The sequence below is a fragment of the Microtus ochrogaster genome, unplaced genomic scaffold, assembly GCF_000317375.1.
Source record: "Microtus ochrogaster isolate Prairie Vole_2 unplaced genomic scaffold, MicOch1.0 UNK131, whole genome shotgun sequence".
In the NCBI taxonomy this organism is placed as follows: Eukaryota; Metazoa; Chordata; class Mammalia; order Rodentia; family Cricetidae; genus Microtus; species Microtus ochrogaster.
This window is the reverse complement of record NW_004949229.1, coordinates 217,783-230,247: the sequence shown is the minus strand read 5'-3', so window position 1 is coordinate 230,247 and position 12,465 is coordinate 217,783. Positions and strand designations below refer to the sequence as shown.

General features: G+C 50.2%; 1 non-coding gene and 1 pseudogene across 1 annotated transcript; both read left to right on the top strand.

The window, feature by feature from the left end:
- The first annotated feature begins 2,216 nt into the window (after positions 1–2,216).
- On the top strand, positions 2,217–3,918 carry LOC113455808 (annotated as a pseudogene).
- Positions 3,919–8,446: 4,528 nt separating this feature from the next.
- Positions 8,447–8,570, top strand: LOC113455811. Its single transcript, XR_003376767.1, has one exon. It is a non-coding gene; the product is annotated as a small nucleolar RNA SNORA11 (small nucleolar RNA).
- The last annotated feature ends 3,895 nt before the right edge of the window (positions 8,571–12,465 follow it).

Below are 12,465 nucleotides of genomic sequence, written 5' to 3'. Positions count from 1 at the left end.
CCTCCTTCTTGGGCCTTCTGACTACGGGCCATCAGACTGAGGGGCCTCCTTCTCAGGCCTTCTGACTACGGGCCATCAGACGGAGGGGCCTCCCTCTCGGGACTTTTTTTCCTCATCTACAGGATGGAGGATATTGATCACTCCCCTCTCTCTGCAGTGCAGATACATGAAACATGGGCCCCACAATAAATTGCATATGAACAGACAAATTAAAGTCCTCCAAAGCCAGCGAGCACTGGACATCCGTGAACCCACAGTTTTTCCTACTATTTGAACATGGGATAGAGCTGGAGGAGCGGTTTGAAGGGGAGCTCTGTTTGGCATGTCCAATGGATAAAAAATTCCAAAGCAAGTGACAGAAGGGTCAGGGGAGCAGACCAGTGTGGAGGAAGAAGCCGTGTGGGAGTAGTCAAGCATCTTAGGTATTGCTGCCTGGGACCTGGCACCCCCAGACATCTGACCAGAACCAGGTGCCATTGTGGGAGTGGTGGTGATGGCTCAGAGCAGCAGGCGTGTGGGGGCCCTCTGTCCCCTGCTGATGATGAGAGGGAGGGATGCAGGCCTCCACGTGACCTGTCTGCCCTTCCTATGGGACTCACCGTCTTAGTCAGGGTTTCTATTCCTGTCCTGATCATCGTGAGCATGAGCAACTTGAAGACGGATGGCTTATTTCATCTGCGTTTGTAGTGTGCCTTTGAGGCACTCATGGAAGGAAGCTGGAGGCAGGAGCTGAAGCAGAAGGCATGGAGGAAGGCTGCTTACTGGCTTGCTCTTCATGGCTTTCTAGGCCTGCTTTCTTAAAGCAGAACACTAACAGAGCAGCCTGCCATTTTTCCCTGTGGTATGAAAGTCCAAATCACTTCTTTTCATAGCCATGTTTCCCCCCAAATCCTCCAGTGCAGGGTAGCGGGGACAATATTCCCTCTTCCCCACGGCTTACCCTAGCAGATACTCAAGCAATTGTAGTTCACGGCGAGACCTGCAGGCACCAGGAAGGCCCAGTGGACAGCATGATAGTGTCAGTCATTGGACGTGGTCCAATGGTAATGCACAGTGGGCCCCTAAGGTGTGGGTCCCACACTGAGCATAATTACATATAGCATCCTGGGGTGAGACTGAGTTTCTCTGTCTGAGTCATGGATGCGAAACATAAACTTAAATCTCCTGGAAGGTGAATCCTGCTCATTTGGGACAGATACTGTGATATGGGTGACCTGTCGCTCCGTGGGAGGAACAAAGGGACAACCAGACACACTGCCCACTCCCACAGCCCTCTGGATTGAAAAAAGGCCAGCACACTGTTATCTAGACTCCCATTAACTACACAGTCTAGATGGAAGCCCCTGCCTGCTCTCCCACGCGACATTCAGATCCAGGCATAATATCTGAGCCTACTGTTGCCAGCGTCCAAGTCTCCAACCCCTGTAGCCAACTGCGTCTGAGTTCCTAGCCCCCACTTCCTTTAGATTACTCCAGGCAAACAGACTGCTTGTCGCTTACCCAGATCTTGGACTTAAGCTCCCTCTCCAGGCCTCTTAATCCAAGCCCCCATTAGTGTTTCAGTCCCAGCCTCAGCTCAGACCCAGTCAGCTGAGTTTTCCTGTCCCCCTTCGCTCCACTAGCTTCATGTATCTCCTCCTGACTTTGGCCAGAGTGGCTCCTCGAGACCGGGTTTTCAGAGCTGTCCTCTGCCCCTGTTGTCTGAGCACTGATCCACTGTGTGTTGAGCGTGACTCTGTGTGTCTGTGCACGTGCCTCTGCATGTGTGTGTGTGTGTGTGTGTGTGTGTGTGTCTTCATCTGGGTATCTGTATCCCTGTGTGTTTTCTTCCAGCCCCTGCGTCTGTTTCAAGCCCCACCCCCACCCTCTTTCTGTGCATTCCACGTAGGATTTTTGTGATTGCTTCCTCCAGTTCAAATACTAATCAAATCTAGACATCCAGACGCCCCCTCTAAAGTTCCTTTTCATCATGTCTCCTCTGTGATTACCTTAGCCAAGTCTTTGTCACCAATGGACCAGCCCCTCACACACAGCCTCCTGTCCTGTCATGCCTATGCCCTGCATAGCTACCTACCTGATGAATGCTGCCCCCTCACCTCGCCAGAGGCCCTGCTTCAACCTCATCATCCCCTGCTCTCACTCTCAGACTGAGCTCTCTTCTCAGGATGGCTGGGGCATGCTTCAATGTGGAACCAGAATACTGCTAGGCTAAAGACATGGACGGAGCTAGAGACCATGCCCGGGGGAAAGTGAAGGATCCAATGGCTATGAAGAATTTGGTGTTCTTGGTGGTGCTGGCGTCTCCAACAGCTTTGACATCCATCTCCCCAGAGCCTTTGGTAGCTGGGGTCAAAGCTTTCAGATGTTTTTGGTGAGCCTCGTTCCTTGTTCACCTGCTCATTCTGGTCTTCGTCCCTGCTCTAGTGGCACAGATGCAAGGGAGGCAAGAGTGGCGTAGGCTTGTACAGGTTCCCCAAAGCTTTCCTGCCCTATGGGGGAAGATCTTAGGGGCACCAGGCAGTCACAAGCTTCCTAGAGCCCCAAACTAGGTGCTAGAAAAAGACTGGGTTTTCTAGGGAGCATGATGCTTGGCCCTCCCCTCACTTCCCATGGCTTCTGACTTGGCAGAATGAGCCCTGAGAACTGAAAAAGCCCTATGCTGGCCCAGACACTGGTGCAGGCACTCCAGCTGGATTCTGAAACCCTGGATGGTGGCGGGGGCCCCAGGGCCTATGCTGTCACTATAGCCTCGGCCTCTAGCCCAGCTGCATAGGTTGCTGCAGCTGCTGTTTGTAGGTCCTTCAATCGGATGGGTCACCAGCCATCGGGTGACTCCACAGCCGGCCCTAGGAGTTGATGCTTAGCCTTGGCAGCGGACACCCCTAAGATAATCTTTGTCTTCTTGCAGATGTCCCAGGGGTTAGTAGATAGCGGCACAGCTGCCCCTGGGACACCAGAAACAGCTGCACAATCCCACAACACCTCTAGCCCAGGAGGTTGCTGCCAAGGGGCCAAGTAGGGCCTGTGATTTCTCTCAGCCTCCAAGGGTCAAAGAGATAGATGCTATCCAGCCTCAACAGCCTTCCTGAAGCAGAATTAAATCTTTGATATCCCTCAGTCAGAAGTTATCAGTGCAATGGCCTTTCCACGGTTCATGAGGTCTTGGGCCATGCCGGAGAATCCCAGTGCTGCTTCTAGAATGCCCCAGACATCCCCTTCCAGGGAAGGGAGGGACCACCAAGTCTGGGGAGGCTCTGGCTCAGACAGGAAGGGTGGAGCCTCAGAATGTTGTGGCCACAGCTGCTGCCAAGGCCAAAACAATCACAAGTACCCTAGAGTGTGAGGGCCGCCACTGTCGCCCAGCACAGTGCGGAGCCCTAGCTCAGGACGGGAGGCAAGGGAACCAAAGGAGTGAGAGACTTCCCGTCATTTGGAGTCTCTCGTCCCTCTTTTCTTTCTCTCTTCTCCTGCCCATTGCCTTCTTCCTCCGCTCTCCTTTCCCATCCCTCCCCCTCCTCCCCTCCTCACGCCTTTCTCTTGTGTGTCCATGTTCCTCCACTACACATTTTTAGCATGTTTTGGTGACTCCATGTAGCTCCTATTCTCTGGCCTGGTTGGAGAGCACACCAGTCAGTGCTTGTACTTCTCTTGCGGCCAAGAGCCTGCATGGGTAAGGGATGCATGGGGCCCTCTTGAATAGAGCATCTGGAAACCCTGCATGTGGCTGTCATTTCTGACATAGTCCAAGCACCTGATAAAGGACATGAGAGCAGTGAAGAAGAAAGAGATTCTGCTCTGGTTCCCTTTGCCTGTATGGTATCTCAGCCCCCACCGGCACCTTGGGCTCAGTTAGCACCTAGGTCCCCAGCGGCCCCAAGTTCACAGATACATCAAGGCAAGTGTTGGGCCGGCCCCTGAGCACCATGACCCTTTTGCCAAAGAGTAAGAAGCCCATCCCTCTGCCAAAGAGCAAGAAGCCCATCCCTCTGCCAAAGAGCAAGAAGCCCATCCCTCTGCCAAACAGTAAGAACCCCATCCCTCTGCCAAAGAGCAAGAAGTCCATCCCTCTGCCAAAGAGTAATAAGCCTATCCCTCCTGTCTTTTTTGCTCCTTCACCATGGGCTAGCACTCTGTGGCTACCCATGCCTTGATTTCCTCTGGTGTAACTCCTCCTACTCCAGGCAAGTAAGCTGGTGAAATACCTGGTGATTAAGGACTACAAAGAGGTACCCATCAGGCAGGCAGGTAGACAGTCTGTGCCTCTATAAACATCCCTTTAACATCTCTATAAATATGTACCCCACTGTTCATGCTGCAGTGGTTTCTGTCTCTCAGCATGGTGCTCAGAATGGCTGCCTTCAGCCGGAATGGCCAAAACGCTGAGTCTCTGAGGCCCTGCTCAGACCAGCTGCATTTGCTGAGCATTCTGTCATCCCATCCCTGCAAGCATGCTGAAGGATGTCATCAGAGTATATGATTAACACTTGCCTGAGGACATTGCAAACACACCTACAGTCTGGAAAAGCAGGTAATGAGGGGAGAAACTCCAAGCTATCAGAACTTTTGGCCAGGCTGTGGCCTCATAGCTCTAGAAGCTTCCTCTAGCCCTCACTGCTTGAGCTTCTACTACACCAGCAGTGCAGCGGGAACATGTCCCCCCTAGTGTCCCCCTGCCCTCTGAGAGTCTCTGTCTCCTAAGACAGATGCTACTCATCGTCCCTGCTTGCTCCAGTTTCTCTTAGAATCTCACCCAGGCATGGACTCCTGACTGGGAGCTGAAGAAATGTCCTGACCAGGGCTTGACTGGGTGCATCAATTCCCAGAATAGGGCTTGATTTCACTGGTTTCTGTTCAGGTAGAACTTTGGGATCCACCTGAAGGAAATAGACAAGACCATCCATTCTTGTCTACATGAGGGATTCTTCTGCTGCTTTTGGGGGAAGTAAGGAAGGGAAAGGAAATGCTGTGGCCTGTCCCTGCCTGAAAGCTCTCAGGGAAACAGGAGTGCAGGACTAAGGGGCCCAGTAACTCTCTCTCTCTCTCTCTCTCTCTCTCTCTCTCTCTCTCTCTCTCTCTCTCTCTCGGAACAACACACAACTGCAGGTGGAAAGGAAGCATGCTGGGCCCAGGCCTGTCTGCATTTTGGGTTTTGCAGGCATGCACCCATGCAGGTGCACATCTACACACATAGCTTGGAGGAAAAGCAGCTTGTTCTTTGGTCCAGAATTGACAGGTCAGTTTTCCCGTGGAGATGCTCGCATGTAGATCTTGAGGCAGACAGGACCAACAAACCCTGCATCTGTATTTGTACACCTTATGGCCTTCTGCAAAGTTTCTGCTCCCAGCCCTGTAACATTGGGGCATCCTCCTTCAGCCTACAGAACCTATAGTAACTGGAAGACTTTTCAATGAAGCAGAAAATTTCAAAGATAGTTCTGCCTATATTGGCAGGGTGTCAGGCACTTTCTTCTGTGTCCTGCAGAATGTCTGGAAGACTCTTTCATGAAGCAGGAACCCTGAATGACTGTTTCACCTTTAGGCAAGTTCAGCAGCCCTTTTTCTGTGGGTCCTGCCTGTCCATATTTATACAGCATAACATCAAGTATTCCAGGCCAGAGCAGTTTCTTGCCCAAATGGCTAATCAACTCCATAAGGAGCCTCTTCAATATCCATCATCCTCTTGAAGTACATTGGTGTTGGGGACTGGGGACCACCAGACCCTGAATTTCCTGTAAACAACTTGTTTTCCTCTGCTCGGAGCAGCCTAAAGCTGCTCTGAGCACGAGACCCTGATGGCAGGGGAGTGATTTCTGGTGGGCCTGCAGCTGAAAGATCCCTAGAGCTGGGGCGTGGCCAGAGCACTATATAAGCTGTTCCTGAACACAATAAAGGGGGCATTCTTGGGGAATTCAAGGATGACCCATGTGTGTCTCTCTCTCATTCCCTGTTTGTGTATGTATGTGTGAGAGAGAGTGTGTGTGTGTGTGTGAATCTTCAGGCCCTTGCTCGACTCTCGAACTCTCTTGTAGAGCAGGTGGTATGCTACAGGCTTAGGTAACGTAGTACACATAGTAGAGGCGCTACAGGACTGTAGTACACGTAGTACTACACTACAGACACTACAGATTGGTGCTGCCAGGAGCAGATGAGTCTCATTGTCATGAAAAGTCCTAAGTTCTTAGAACATTTTAAATGTCATATTCTGTTAGTTAAGAATACCTATCCATCTGAAATATATCTCTGTACATCTAGAATACCTAATTAACATGACTACAAGTTTGACTGTTATAGATGACTATTAACCTGTATTTCTTAATTATACATTACATTTCGAAATGAGCTGCACAAACACAATACTTTAATCAAGAGCAGAAATATATATATATATTTAACAAAATTGACCTTAAATTTGTATCGATAGACCAAGATCCCTAAATACCTAATTAACAAATACAAGCTTGACTGTTATAGATGACTATTAACCTGTATTTCTTAATTATACATTACATTTCAAAATGAGCTGCACAAACACAATACTTTAATCAAGAGCAGAAATATATATATATTTAACAAAATTGACCTTAAATTTGTATCGATAGACCAAGATCCCTACCAATACAAAGTATTCATCTCTATACAGAGATGTTCCTGTTCCCTGCCTTACCCACACTATGCATAACCCAGGGAAGAGTGGATCAGCTCGGCCCTCTTGGGGATGAGGCAATTCAATCTCAGGTTGTAGAAATATGAATTTTCTTGGATGGGAAAGAGGACCCTTTATGTGGCAGGGAAGAATTCTCCTTCTGTGGAAAGAGGCTATTGGAGAGCTGGCTACAGTGTGGGGGAAGCTGCGTCCAGACAGCGTCACTCCTCCTCCTCCTCGTCCTCCTCCTCCTTTTCCTCCTCCTCCTCGTTAGAACCAAAGACACTCTGGTTAGAACCAAGTTTCCTCTTGGTGATTTTGGGCATCATTTCATGAATGGCAACTGAGGTGGCAAATGTGAGTCCTCAGCCTGTTGGTAGGGTTCTGCCCATCCTGTGCTGTCATCCACGTTTGTCAAACCATTGTTCCCCAACTTTCTTTGCTGCTGTCCTTGGGGAGTTACTCCCCCAAATGGGACAGTTCCTGTGCCTCAGTGCTCTCAGAGGAATAGGCTCCAGGACTGGAATAGTCTGAAATAGGACTCTGGTTCCCTGAGCTAGAAAGACAGCAGAGGGGTCTCACCACAACAGAAGGGTAGCTTCCTGGAACTCCCAGCCCCTTCATAGACCATTGTGCCCAGATGAGATCTCAGACAGTGCGAGTTGGGGGCAGTGGCCATCCTTTCTGTCAGGTGTCTTGGGCTGGCGTTCATGTGGCGTCTGCTGTGAGGGTGTGGTCTTCTGTTGAGGTGCTCTCCTGCAGGAAGTGCTTTGCACACACCTCTCGCTGCCACTCCCAGCTGGCATGCTCTTCGCTTGCCCTCAGAATCAAGTGCCCATTTCTTTGAAATCTGACAAAAGTCATTTTGATGGCTTTGTAAAGCAGAAGTAAGGATTGCATGAGTTTGTTGCACTCATGTGGGATCCTTGGTTATGGTCAGGTGGGGAAGACCTTTCCCTGGGTCAAAGTGCAAAGTGTAGGAACTCTGGCCTCTGGTGTGGACATGCATGGTGACCCAATACATGCTGGTGTCTCAGTTAGGGTCTCTATTGTTGTGAAGAGACACCACAACCACGGCAACTCTTATAAAGGAAAACATTTTATTGGGGCTGGGTCCTAGTTCAGGGGATTAGTCCATTATCATAATGGCGGGAAACATGGCAGCATGCAGGCAGACATGGTGCTGGAGAGGTAGCTGAGAGTTCTATATCTGCATCCACAGGCAGCAGGAAGAGAGTGTGAGCCACTGGGTCTCACCTGAGCTTCTGAAACCTCCAAGTCCACCCCTAGTGACATCCTCCAACAAGACCCTATCTACTCTAATGAAACCATACCATCTAATAATGCCACTCCCTATGAGTCTATGGGAGTCATTTTCATTCAGACCACCACAGCTGGCATGTGGGAAGAAGAAATTCAGGGGCATTCTTGGGGGGGAAGGGAACCCCGATTGGCTGAGAACACTCTGCAGGAGCCGAGTGTGATAGACCACCAGATCACTAAGCACTTGCCCTGCAGACTCACATGCAAAATTCCCCTATCGTACATGTGAGGAGACTTGGGCTCTGAGATCTGCAGGCTCTGAGCATGTTCCATAGTGGAAAAAAGGCAGGGCACACCCTTTCTTTGCTACTTAGAGAATGCACAAGTGCAAACACAGGCAAGTGTGTGTACGTGCCATAGTGCACAAAGTCACACAGTCACGGGTGCTTGTGTCCACACAGAGAAGTGCAGGGATTTAAGAGCTCCAGATTCTTCCTTTCTAGTCATTGTCTGTATGGCTTAGCCAGGGACCCTTGCCCCCGGGTGTCCTCGGAGCAAAGGGCTTAAAGAATGACTCTTCTGTTTACGCTTTCGACAGAAATCTGGAGCCACTGTGGTAAGAAGCAAAAATTGTGGCTTTGCTGTGAGCAAATATCCTACCCAAATTCTGAGTTAGCCCACTGGCGTGAGGTCGCGAAGCTCTTACTCTTGGATGCTGAGGTGTTGGGAGAGGGAGAGGCAGTGTAGATCCCCTTCTGCTAACTGAGGAATATCACCAAGGTAGAAGGTCTGCTTGGCTAGAAGAAAGGGATGTTTTCTTCTTGCGCCAATAAACCTGGAATACCATCAGATTCCTCAACATCACCTTATTGCAGTATGAGATCCTCGGCGGTCTTTGAGCCTGCCATGAGACCAGCAAGATGGGGGCCTGAGGTTCAGTGCACAGGAACAGGAGATCTTCGGTGCCTTGTGGTCCTTGACTGAAAGCTCATACAGTGACCCTATCACAAAGGAAGCTCTTAGAGGACCATGAAGAATTTAGCCAGAAATTCATAGATGTCATCCGATGTGCTCTGGGAGCAGGGGGATTCCCAGTTCTGGCATAGAACAGTAGGGGCTTGATTCATTATGCCTAACACAGGAGGGTGTGGCAGACAGCAGGTGCTCCCTGAATGTGGGATGTTCTGTCTTTAAATTTCAGCTTCCCACATCAGTACCAGAACCAGGATCCTTGAGAGTGGAAGGCTCGTTTCTTGGAAGCAGTGGATGATGCTTTCCAGAAGAAAAATGTGGATATGACTAAGCAACATGCCAGGGTCCAGATGAGGACCCAGATAAGTATTGGGGATGAAGCTTGGATTGGACCATAGAACTGGAACAATATCAAGGCAAAGCTGCTGACCTGCGATGAAGACAGAGATTTTAGTGATGCTTGGGCCAGGATCCCTTTTGTATTCTGGGCCAGGTATCATCAGTGCACCCTAAATTGCAACCAGGCCAATGGGAGAGCCATATGGAGAACTGGTATCAGAGGCAGCACCAAAGGTGTGGCAAGCACTAACATCCTAGTTAGCCCCAGCACCTGCTCCACCATCTTGACCAGAGACGCCACCAGAGGTGGCACCAGCTTCTCCTGTATCCAGTAATATCATCAAAGGGACATGATGCTCTAAGGAAGGACTGAGAAGCTGGTTAGGGATGTTCAGGGAGGTAAAGGGTGGCCCCGATGGTGGGGAAGCACACACGTTTATTGTTTGTGTCTCTCCCTTGTTGCTATGTAGTCAATCTATGTTCTTCTCTTTGCTTCCTGTGTTCCTGGCGGCATTGAGGACATGAAGCCATCTTCCATACCCAGCTACGCTGTGTCACTCAGAGTTCCTCTTACATAGCACCCTGGCCTTTCTCCCTGTGGGTCAGAGGTCATGTGTGAGGGAGGCTATTTTGCCCTTTGTGTTTTACTTGTGTATTTGTGATTTGGGTATCAGTGTTACATTGAAGTTGCAGAATTAGTGTGGATGCCTTGCTTTACCCATGTGTGAGTTGTAGCAGGCCTGTGGATGGCTGAGCTCCTGACTAGGACACTTGTACAGGCCACCCAGAGAGTCAGGGGGCTCCACTGCGACAAAGGACCTTGGGTGTGTGGGGGTTGGCGTGTGGTACGGAGGTTCAAGCTGAGTGGGGAGAACTTGAGTTCAGAGAGGAGTCTAGATGAAATCATGCCAGGGTTCTCTGGAGCACTGGCTAGATGTTAAGAACACAAAGAAAAGACAGCACGGAGGGCCAGAGCTTGGGACCACTGCCCCGTCTCCAGTGACAGAATGCACAAGCAGTCACCACAAAGCCTACTTGTCCCCAGATCCCGCTTTGTGGGGACAAGGGTCTGTAAGCTTTCACTCATCGCTCTGAGAGTGAGTCAAGTCTTCCTAGATGAACAGGGTCTTAGGACAATTGAGGCCAGCCCACAGCCATGGTATTCTTCTGCAGGCATTAAGAGGGCTGGGTACTGTTGACAAAGAAAGATACGACGATAGCAACACATTCTGAGCACCCACCCAGCCCAGTTTTCATGTGGCTAGGGACTCCAATGCTCTTTCTGGACGGTGGTGTCTCCTGGTGAGGTCAAGGCCAGGCCTTGATGCTGGTATCTCCAGGGCTACAGGATACCTGCCAAGGATGGCTGTAGGGAAGCAGGTTGTCCAGGTACAAGGCCATGAGGGAAGAGACAGATTGAGCTCCTGGGAAGGGTTAAGTAGCAAGCAGGGACAGTGTCCAGAGATTCCTGGACTGTCTCAAGAATGTCCACAGCCTAGCTTGACAGTACCCTACTTAGCCACAAGGGATCCAGTAGTCCCAGGGTCCCTGCCTCCACATTGCTTCTCAAGAGGAAGCACCCGTATGAGCTACACTGAAATTATGACTTAGAGTGTCTGTATAAATTGCAAGGTCTAGTGGAAAGTGAACCTCAGGTCTGTTGGCAAGAATATAGTTATGAATTTGACAGGGAGAGCAGTATACCAGCCCAGAGCCCTTTAGAGTGTGGCAGGGGTGGGGGTGGACTTGCATAGGACCCACACCTAGGACCCAACTGTGGTTTTTCCCAACAGATTTTGAGGTTGGGATGAAACGCTCCTTGGTGACCTGTGCTGATTATCTGGTGTTAGGCTTGGCATTTGGCCACTTGGACATGGTGGGGCTCTGACAATCACTGGTTTGCAATGTTTGGTATAAACACATGCAGAGACACGCACACATAGGAACGGAGCCTTGCCGTTCAGTGTCCTCACCTCTGTTTGGGACTGACAGACAGGAGGGATGCCTGGGACCCCAGGCTAGGTATGTTCCGTTGTACTCATGATGACTAGGATCTCCTGACACATTCCTGAAAAGAGTTGGTCCATGTCTTCTCCTCCAACAGGACAACAACATTAACCAAGAGCCGTGAGTGTGAGCACCGTGAGATAGGACAGCACATGCGGGAAGGAGGAAGAAACAGCTCCAAGAAACTGGTACACCCCATCCTGGATGCTCCTACCCATCTTTCTCCCAGGACACCTTTCCAGGAAGACCTCACCAGGCATCCACACCTGCCACTACTCTCCAGGGAGTGGTGCTGAGAACAGGCAGGACAAGGAGAAGAGGCGCAGCCAGGGCAGGCAGAGAAAATGTAATGGGATAGCCATGGCAAGTATTCAGAGAATGATGTGCTGGCTAGTTTTATTTCAACTTGAGACAAGCTAGAGTTACTTGGGAAGAAGGAACCTCAATTAAGAAAATTCCCCCAGAATTTCGGCCTCTGGGTAACTCTATGGGAAAATACCTCTGGTTGTTCTCTTAATTAATGGTTGATGTGAAGGGGCCCACATCATTGTGGGTGGTACCAACCCTAGGTTGGAGGTCAGGAGTGCTATATAAAAGCAGGACTAGGAAGCCATGACGAGCAAGCCAGTAAGCAGCCTTCCTCCATGCCTTTTGCTTCAGCTCCTGCCTCCAGCTTCCTTCCATGAGTGCCTCAAAGACGCCCTACAAACGCAGAAGAAATAAGCCATCCGTCTTCAAGTTGCTCATGCTCACGATGATCAGGACAGGAATAGAAACCTTGACTAAGACGGTGAGTCCCATAGGAAGGACAGACAGGTCACGTGGAGGCCTGTATCCCTCCCTCTTATCATCAGCAGGGGACAGAGGGCCCCCACATGCCTGCTGCTCTGAGCCATCACCACCACTCCCACAATGGCACCTGGTTCTGGTCAGATGTCTGGGGGTGCCAGGTCCCAGGCAGCAATACCTAAGATGCTTGACTACTCCCACACGGCTTCTTCCTCCACACTGGTCTGCTCCCCTGACCCTTCTGTCACTTGCTTTTGAATTTTTTATTCATTGGACATGCCAAACAGAGCTCCCCTTCAAACTGCTCCTCCAGCTCTATCCCATGTTCAAATAGTAGGAAAAACTGTGGGTTCACGGATGTCCAGTGCTCGCTGGCTTTGGAGGACTTTAATTTGTCCGTTCATATGCAATTTATTGTGGGGCCTATGTTTCATGTATCTGCACTGCAGAGA